Here is a 10,801-nt window from a genome sequence, read left to right as displayed (position 1 = left end):
TTTTCCATCCTTTTACTTCTAATTTATCACTGTTTATAGCTTGATATGTGTTTCTTCTCTGGAACTGTATATAGTTAGATCTTGCTTTTTAATCTTAATCAGATAATCTTGTCTTATATTTGCATATAATACCATTTTATATTATGCAATGTGAAATTGATGGTTGGAGCTTTTGAAAAGCCATCTTAGCTAACATGATAGATGTTTTTCATCCATTATAACTGTTCTTCATTCTCTTTTTCTTCTTTTCAGCTCTTTTGGACTAATAGAGACTTTTTAAAAGTATTTATTTATTTGTTTTAGAGAGAGGGCAGGCAGGGGGAAGGGACACAGGGATAGGGAGAGAGAGAATCTTAAGTAGACTTTCAGGCAAACGCAGAACATGATTTGGGGCTTGATATCACAAAGCTGAGATCACAATCATGAGCTGAAACCTGGGGCAGCTGGACACCAACTGTGCTATTATAGGCACCCTGGATTGTGACAGAGACTTTTAAATTTCATCTTATATCCACATTTACGTAGTATTTATACATGTCTATTTTTTTAGGTGTTACCTTTTAGACATTATTGTAGACACATGAATATTAATCGGCGCCCATCTTCAAATAATATTATGCCAAGTAATATCATACCATATTGAAATAAGATGGTACAGGTATGCCTGGTTCCTGTAAACATACAGTATACCTTAAGGAACAGGGGCATCTAGTTTGTGTCGGTTAGACCTGAAACATGATTTGATGGCAAATACTAACAGAATATTACATGAGTGAGAAAGTGAGGAAGAGGGAGAGAAAAGGAAATGTAGCCAATAAAGTGTGATTTATAAACAAATTACAACTGTGGACAACCAAGTTTAATCATTTCTTGAAACACCAGAGGCCATGAATTTCAAAAAGTTTATATCAACCAAAGGGCAAAAAGGATTGGGATATTTATTACCTCAACTAACAACGGTCGTTGGCGTTGATAGATGATCTGGAGGAGATTCTATGAAGAACATTCATTTCCCAGCCCTTCAGTCTGCCTGGAGTGAGGTAGAATACGGGCCATCAGGAGAAAGCCCCCTGATGCAGCTGTACAGCTAGAGAAGATACAGGGCAGCCATCAACATTATCTTGGTAGGAATCAATGGGAGGTGTGATCTGCGACTTGAAAGATAAGGAGAGCCATTCAATGCTAACTTTATACAGGTCAGAATATCTCTCAAGCTGCCCAACCTCCAAAACCTAAAGTTCTGTTTATTCAAAAATAACAAAGAAATGATGAAACTTCTATTTTATAGGTTTAGAAAGCTGAAAACACTGTTTTATAGTGAGTCATAGGATAGAGTTTATACTATAGCATTTAGCATAGATCCTTTAATTAAAAGGAGTATCCCCTGACACTTGCCAAAATTCCACAAAAGGAGTGATGATGTTATTTATATCTTTGAACTCTAACTGAATGCTTATAATACAGTTATTAGTCACATTATCATCACCTATTGGTTCATTTGTAGCATCTTTATATACAAGGTAGCCAGACACACAATACTGTGTCATGGTACTCAGCCTGCACGCCATGCACAGTCCCTCTGCATACAGTTTGATCTCAATACTATTCAGTGGAACTCATTATTTTTCTCAATCATTTATAAATGTTGTGCTATTGTCTTTGGTATTCTCAGTGGTGCAGACAAAATGTTTCTGTATTTATCTTTTCCTTTATCCGTAACCCAGCCCTTCTATCTAGAAGGTTGTAGATATGTTTTTACCCCTGGAGTCTGGGACTGTTTGCCAGGAGCTATGCTTATAGTTGGGATGCTATAAGTGCTATCCACTGAAGCTTATTAAGCTTAGAACCAAGATTTCCTTTGTTTTGTGAATACTGATGATTCTATTTGGACCGATTCTGACTTGCCACCTAGAATCAACAGCTCAAAAGAATGTAAACATACCGTAGATCCCTTCAGTAGGAGGTTCTCCCTAAATACTTAAAAGATAGATACCCAATATGTTTAAATTTTCTGATGGGTTTTGAATATTATATGGTTTCACAGACTCATTAGCAATGGTGTCCTTATTCACAAATCTTTATCTTTCCCTTTTGCCTAGTTGAAGAGAGAACAGAGGACCTTGCAGAAACATGGATAGAATAAGCATTTAAATCTCCACTTTCCCAAAGATGCCTCTATTAAATCCTCCATTTCTATGACAGAACCATTTCCTTCCACACGGGGTACTTGATTTGTAGATATTTTGAATTCAATGGGCTTCAATGTGTACACTCTTCTTGTCACCCTGTTTAGATTGCCCATCACATTGATGTAATCATTTTAAATTCATGTACTTGTGCCCTGTAAAAAGTCGTAAACGGTAGGGCAGAAAACAGGCCAGAAGAGAGCTCTGCAGTGCTGACTTCAGTCTGGCTTGTGATCCCCACCCTGCTCCTGTTATGTCTATTCATCAGATTTTCTGCATGTATGATTCTTCCGACCTCCTTTCACGGCTGCTCAGCAATACCAGTTGTCACCTAGAGATTGCTGTAAACACCAATAGGCTGCCAAAGAGATATTACAGATTCAATCAGCTCATAATGCTTCACTTTGGAGTTCCTCCTTTAAATTGAGATATCCAAATAGAAAAAGTCACTACATTCCTATGGAGGGGCCAATGAAAGAAAAATAACATTAATCATATTTTTCATAATCATTTCAGAAATCAGAACCTCTTGCATAGTGACACCTAAGCAAATGAAGATATATTGCATTGTCTAACCAAAGAACTAAAATTATTTTTACTTGAGTATATAGTAAATGTGCGAGAGATTATAGGAGTAGTAACTATGTAAATTTGTGTTTCTGTTTATTAAACATGAAGTGATATACAGTATACTCCTAATATCTGAGGAGATATGTCCTGAAATCTTCCAATATCTGCAAATTCTGAAGATACTAATATACAATAATTTTCCTTATCAAAAAAGATGCTAAGTGTATTTTTACATACAATTGAGCCATACTTTTATTCAATGGTTTACTTTTTATTTTATCCCAGTTAGATTCTTCTCAGTAAAATTCACCAATCTCCTATATATTCTATGCTTTTTAAACATTTTCTTCACTACAAAGACAGTTTTCTTCTTCAGGACAGTTTCCTCCAAGAAGTCACTTCAAATCTCGATCTCTGAAACAGTTGAAAATAGCAAGCTTTTTTCAAGTTTTTTATTTCAATGCCAGTTTGTTAACATACAATGTAATACTAGTTTCAGGTGGTAATTGATATTCATCACTTACATACAACACCCAGTGCAACATCACAAGTGTCCTTCCTTAACACCCATCACCTCCCTGCCCACCTCCCCTAGCAACCCCAGTTTGTTCTCTGTAGGTAAGAGTCTGTTTTATGTTTCGCCTCTTCCCACACCACATGGTCATCTGTTTTGTTTCTTAAATTCCACATATGAGTGAAATCATATGATATTTGTCTTCTGACTGACTTATTTCATTTAGCATAATATTCTCTAGCTCCGAGATCCTGTATTATTGCAAACAGCAAGATTTCTATTCTTTTGTGGCTGAGAAATATTCCATTTTATGTATATACCACTTCTTTTCCATTCCTCAGTTGATGGACCTCTTTCCATAACTTGTTCATTATTGATAATGCTGCTATAAACATTGGAGTGCATGTATCCCTTTGAATGAGCATTTTTGTATCCTTGGGGTAAATAATTAGTAGTGAATTGCTGGATTGTTTCTCGTACATAAAACAAAAAATAAATTCAAAATGGATAAAAGACCTAAATGTGGACAGGAAGCCACTAAAATCCAGAGCAGAACATAGGCAGCAACTTAGACCTCAAGCGAGCAACTTCTTACCAGATACATCTCCTTAGTAAAAGGAAACAAAAGCAAAAATCAAATTTGACATGCAAATTCTAGATCAATTGTCTTATTCACACCAAAGGCCAACAAAGAAACATGCAATGTTGTATATATAATAAAATTATGTGTTCTCCAATTTTATCAAATTTAGATGAAATTTGCAAAGAGCAAAAAGCACACATTCTAAATACTTAATTTAAAAGATGTTCTATATTTTCATAAAGAATTCAGTTCGTGCGATATTAAGACCTTCTTCCATTGAGGAATATTACTCAGCTATCAGAAAGAACGTAGTTCTCAACATTTGCTACAACATGGACACAGCACTGGAGGATAATGCTGTAAGTGAAATAAGTCATCACAGAAATACAACTATCATATGATTTCCCCATCTTATGGAACATAAGAACTAGGATGATCGGTAGGTGGAAGAAAGGGATAAAGAAAGGGGGGTAATGAGAAGGGGAATGAAACATGAGAGACTATGGACTATGAGAAACAAACTGAGGACTTCAGAGGGGAGGGGGTGGGGAATGGGATAGACCGTAGGATGGGCAGGAGGGCACGTATTGCATGGTGCACTGGGTGTTATACATAACTAATGAATCATCGAGCCTTACATCGGAACCTGACAAAATGTATGGTGACTAACATAATATAATAAAGCACCATTTAAAAAAAAAAAGACCTTCTTCCATTGAAACAAACATCCACTAAAGTTGACTTCCATCACACAGCACTCAGAAACAGCCCTAGACATTACTTCACTAAATTTATAAAGCCAGGGCTAATGTATACCTAGATCCCTTGTATTTTGCAGAGTTTGAAACATAAAGCTTAAAATCTTGCTCAAGAACTACTTTTGTATTTATTACTCCTCAAGCTGCACCTATCACTTCTTTGTTTCTCAGACTGTAAATAAAAGGATTTCTAGTATAGGAATTATTATTGTATAAAATATAGAATACATTTTATCTTGATTTTCAGCTAGTTCAGACCCAGGACAATACATACACAAGAAGAGAGTGCCATAGAACAAAGAGACAGAGAGTGTGGAAGGCTAGACTATGGAGAAGGTTTTTGCTCCTGCCCTTTCTAGACTTCTTTCTTTTTCAGAATCGAAGAGGACATATAAGAGATGATAATTGTCATAAAGTGAAAGATTGTATAAAGACTGAAAATATAAAAATCAGGAGCATATTAACTCTAGGGTCAGTACAGGAAATCTTAAACAGTTGTAAAATTTCACAGTAGAAATAATGTATTACGTTGATCAGTAGAAGAGTTAATTTAAATAACAAGCTAACATGCATCATAGGATGAAGAAACCCAATAATATATTTTAAACACTTAATAACTGAATGCAGAAGTATATTGGACATCACCACTGGATAAAGCAAGGGTTACATATGGCTACATAGCGGTCATAGGCCATCACTACTAGAAGGAAACACCTGTGTTTGCACCCGGAAGCAAAATATAAAACTGGGTGGATGTGCATCAACCAGGGGATATCATATGATCCTTAGATAAAAAATGCATTAGCATCTTGGGAGTCACAGAGACGAGGAACAAGCATCTGCAAAGGCCAAACTGCCAAGGAGGCATGGCATGGGGGTGTGAAGATGGGGTCTTCCGGATGAGAAAAATTAAATCAGGTTGCCCACCATGGTGGTGAGGTAGATGACCAAGAACACCAGGAACAGTGGGACCCAGGCCTGGACGATCTGTGTAAGGCCGGTGAGAACAAACTCAGCCACCCTATTTTGTTTCCATCAGATTCACTGAGGCTGATCACTGAAACAGAAAGAAAAGTGAAGAACACAGTCATAAAAATACCAAGGAAAATAATCACATTTTTATTTGAAAATAAATTCTATTTTCTTTGTTTATGTGTCCCTTTTAATCAGAATGTTTACTTTTATGCTTGAGCATTCTTTATAAAACAATATGTATTATAGTAACTGTTCCCCACTTATATATATATATATATGGAATTCATTACTGTATAAGAGAAGGGGCTTATTTTTTATTTGGAAAAATTGATTGTAATGTAATAATCATCCTCTAATTTTAAAATCTTTAAAATATAAATAGAATTTTAAAAATATGCTAGGGCACCTGGGTGTCTCTGTTGGTTAAGTGTCCAACTCTTGATTTGGCTCAGGTCATGATTCATAGGGTTGTGAGATTGAGCCTCTATTGGGGTTCTGTGCTGGGCATGGAGCCCTGCTTGTGATTCTCTCTCCCCCTTTGCACCTCCCCCAACTCCAGGCACGTGAGCTCTCTCTCTGCAAAAACCAAAAAATTTTTAAAAAGTAAATATGCTAAAGATTAGTTATCAAAACCAATAGCATACATTCTAAATAATACAGCATCTCCTCAAATTAAGAACAGCAGATTGAAATGTTTACTCTGGACCATTATTGTATGTATTTTTAAAACTGCATTACATCTAAGTTAAGGAAAGTAATATAATTAAGATATAATGAAATGTCATAATTGTAGGAAATAAATTCATATTTGTCTAATGTTATATTGTTATAATTAAATAAATACTATGACTTTACTAAGTGCCAGATGAAAGATGAATACATAAGAATCACTAGATTTTTCAGTGGAAAACAAGAAAGAGAAATAAAAGGAAATAGTGAGAAAGGAAAAATCTTGCAAACAAGAAAGAAAATAAAAGGAAAAATATATCAATTATAATATCCATACACACTTTAAAAATACATTGAAATATTTTAAATATGTGATTCTATGTAATACCAAAATTGTAAAAACTTATCAAAGATTATTATAAAATTTTTCAAATAAAGTAGACAACCAAAATATGTTCTCAGATATATTTAGTATTATAAATATGTGAGTAGAATTCACTTATTTTTTAGTTAGAACCTAATTGCTTTTAGTGAGATAGCATAAGCACAAAATTTTATGTTATTTTTGGGAAAAAGGGAAAATATGGAACATATGAAAGTCAAGTATACAGAAGTTAAACATAAAGCCATTTAATAGAATGTAATGTGACATAGAAATATAAGAAAATGTCATATTAAAACCAAACAAAGTCTCCAAAGATTGATTCAAGTATATTTATTGAATTCTAAATATAGTAGATGGATGATTTTTTCAAATTGGAGAATGATGATTTATTCAATAATATTGTGACTTATATTTGCCTATCTAAGAAAAAGTGAGAATGGTTTTTCTATATGTGTTTTAAAATTGCGGCTGGATAGGGCCTCCAAGGTCTCAGTTGGCTACATCCAACTCTTTGATCTCAGTTCAGATCATGATCTCAGGTCCTGAGACTGAGCTCCCTACATTGGGCTCCATGCCCAGCATGGAGTCAGCTTGAGATTCTCTCAGCCTCACCTCCCTGTTCTCTCTCTCTCTCTAAAAATAACAAATCTTTTATAAAACAAAATAAATAAAATCCAAATTGTCGATAGATCAAGGACTTAAAAGTAAAAGTATAAAAAAAAACAATATAAACATTTTAAGAAAATTCATGAAACAAACATAATTTAAACATATTACAAAAATTCCTGGCTAAGGGTGCCTGGTAATTAGCAGGTTGGGCATCTGCCCTCCACTCAGGTCATGATCCTCAGGTCTTGGAATTGAGTCCACATAGGGACGATTTCTGCTTGGCAGAGAGCCTGCTTCTTCCTCTCCCTCTGCCTGCCACTCCCCCTGCTTGTACTCTCCCTCTCTTTCTTCTTTTCGCCGGCCAAATAAATAAATAAAATATAAAAAAATCTTTGACTAATATAAGAAACCCACAATAAAGAAATAGATATATTTAATCTAATGTTTAAATTAAGAAAATAGAGTAGTACCAAATCTTTCACAAGGTAAAAGATGAATAAGACTTGGAAGATTATAAATTAATATAATATGTAAAATATTAGTACCTATCAGATGCAAAGAAATATTACTAATTGATAAGAAAAAGTCATAATTCAATGGAAAATAAAATGGAATTGAAAGGGCAAGTCACAGAAGAATATGTCAACACATTCAATAAATGTGGGAAAAGATGTTCTCCATAGTACTTAAAATGCAATAAAACAAGACATTCTTTTTCTGCCTCCTCAGATTAGTAAAATCTACTGGTTGTCAGAATTTGAAAAGGCCATTTTCACACTTAGCTCCTAAAATGTAAATTATTAAGACTTTGAAAACAATTTAAGTACAAAAATACACATACTTTTCAACTCAGTGATCCAATGCCAATCCATTCTTACAATAGCATATCATTTCATAGGAAGAGAATCTACTGCAGACATTGTTCATGGTGGCAAAACCCTGGAAATAATATGTAAGCCAACAGATGAAGCAACGGTTGAACAAATCCTGGTAGTAATCATACTAATCCAATATTATGGCAATCATTTAAAATGTTATCACTCTACCACTTTTATCAAAGAAATTTCCACAATTGTTAGGAATGTGAGAAAAGGAAGATGCAGAAAATGTTTTTACTATTATCCCATTAAACAAACAGGCAACAAAGTCTTAAAATTCCCACCTGTATATCTATGAACATACACACATACATTTGAAATAACCATATGAACGTAAAGACTGTATGAAATGATAGACCCTAGCTTGTTAATATTGATTATTCAAGTTGTAGGTGATAGGGAGAATAATAAAGCAAAGGGAGGGAGAAATGTCAGTGCCTCCAAAATACTTTTGTGTAAAAGACACACATATAAATGTCATCCTATTTATACAATTATAGATATTCATATATGGTCAAAGACATATATTTAAGGATAGTCATATAAGAGTTTTTATTAGTGAAGAAGAGAAAAGGGAAACAGGAATAATAATATTATTGCATTTAGTAGGCATCAAATAAATATTTTAATTAAAAATAGAAATAAATCATAAGTAAATTTTATTTTATGGATTGTATTGTAAAAATACAGGAAAAATATTGGATTATGTAGCATAGGCTTTTGAATATTTTTGGCCCTATTGAATTCATCCATTGAGAGTGATTTCTCTCTCTTTCTCTCTTCATTCTCTCTCTTAGTCAAGTTTTTTGTAAATGAATGAAGTTAGGTATACAAGCACAATAAGCTTTTTTAAATGTTTTTTTTCTATGTTAAGGTGCCTTTCTTTTGATATGTTGCAACATTTTATAACTTTACCAACATTACAGATGGAATATTGAAGTGGCCTTTAAATAATTTGTTTGATTTTGTTCTATGACCTAAAAATTCTGCCTTAAAGTAAATCCCAAAGAAGAGATCCCAAGATACCTAGAAGTGAACGCACTAACTTAGATCACCTAGAAGAAAAATCTGCCTATAATATGATGTATAAATTCACTATTTCAAAAATAAAATGAATAACACAATTTTATACATATACTTCTTTTGCTGATTAAAAACATTACAAAAATTTTACCTATTTACCAAAAGTGCATTGTTTAACTTTTAAAATAGGTCTATAGGTATAGCATTTTTCTAATGGTTCAACATTAGGGAGAATGGTGAGTTCTTTTTCCATCTTCTTTGAGTATACAGCAAGAAAAAATATCTTAAAATTTATCTTTTAAAAGTATGTACCTATGAGAAGTCCTGGAAACACAACACAAGCAGCAAGAAGACTGACTGAAATGTCTCCTCGAAAATTGGCCCTAATGGATACTGATGGCAAGTCATTTAATTTCCAAGGTGGAGGTTTTATCCCAGTGAGCCTGCCCTGCTTTCTTGACAACCTTAAACCCATAATTGATACACCATATTTTCCTAATTAGGCCGGGCGCTAGTTGCCGCTTGATCTTTTCCTCATTCACCTATCATCTATCTATCTACCCATCTATCTCTACATTATATATATTTATGTGTGTGTATCTATATATATCCTATATATAGTTATACTGTGGTGTGTATGTGTGTATCCCTATAAACACACACACACACATAGACACATATACACATTTGGAATAAGAGGCTGGAATATTATTATTAGTGGTGACTCTAGTCATCTTTCATGACCTATGAACAAATTAAGGAAGTTTAAGCAGCATAATTCAAATTGTCTTTTAGCCTAACAAGGAAAAAGTTTTCAGTAGTATGAAATAACCCTTGAAACTTTTGAGTCATTGTCATTATTTTTCCATTTGTCTCATTTTTCCTTTAATTTTTTTTTATTATGTTAGTCACCATACAGTACATCATTAGTTTTGATGTAGTGTTCCATGATTCATTGTTTGCATATAATACCCAGTGTTCCATGCAATACGCCCTCCCTTAATACCCATCACTGGCCTAGCCCATTCCCCCACCCCCTCCCCTCTGAAACCCTCAGTTTGTTTCCCAGAGTCCATAGTCTCTGGTGGTTCATCTCCTCTGTTTACCCCTTCATTATTCCCTTCCTTCTCCCACCGATCTCCCTTGCTATTCTTATTTTCCACAAATGAGAACCATATGATAATTGTCTTTCTGCTTTTTTGACAAAGCAGGAAAAAACAACCAATGGAAAAAAGACAGTCTCTTCAATAAATGGTTCTGGGAAAATTGGACAGCTACATGCAAAAGAATGAAACTTGACCACTCTCTCACACCATACACAAAGATAAACTCCAAATGGATGAAAGACCTCGATGTGAGACAGGAATCCATAAAAGTCTTAGAGAAGAACATAGGCAGCAACCTCTTTGACATCGGCAACAGCATCTTTTTTCATGAGACATCTCCAAAGGCAAGAGAAACAAAAGAAAAAATGAACTTGTGGGACTTCGTCAAGATAAAAACCTTCTGCACAGCCAAGGAAACAGTCCAAAAAACTAAGAGGCAGCCCACGGAATGGGAGAAGTTATTTGCAAATGACACTACAGATAAAAGACTGGTATCCAAGATCTACAAAGAACTTCTCAAACTCAATACACGGGAAACAAATAAT

General features: G+C 34.3%; 1 pseudogene; it reads right to left on the bottom strand.

The window, feature by feature from the left end:
- Positions 1 to 4,749: 4,749 nt before the first annotated feature.
- The window catches only part of LOC121100495, a 13,233-nt pseudogene continuing 7,181 nt past the window's right edge, over positions 4,750 to 10,801 (bottom strand).

The sequence above is a fragment of the Ursus maritimus genome, unplaced genomic scaffold (genome assembly GCF_017311325.1).
Source record: "Ursus maritimus isolate PB19 unplaced genomic scaffold, ASM1731132v1 scaffold_4, whole genome shotgun sequence".
Lineage (NCBI taxonomy): Eukaryota > Metazoa > Chordata > Mammalia > Carnivora > Ursidae > Ursus > Ursus maritimus.
Note: the sequence above shows the minus strand (reverse complement) of the source record. Positions and strands in the feature narration are given on the sequence as shown.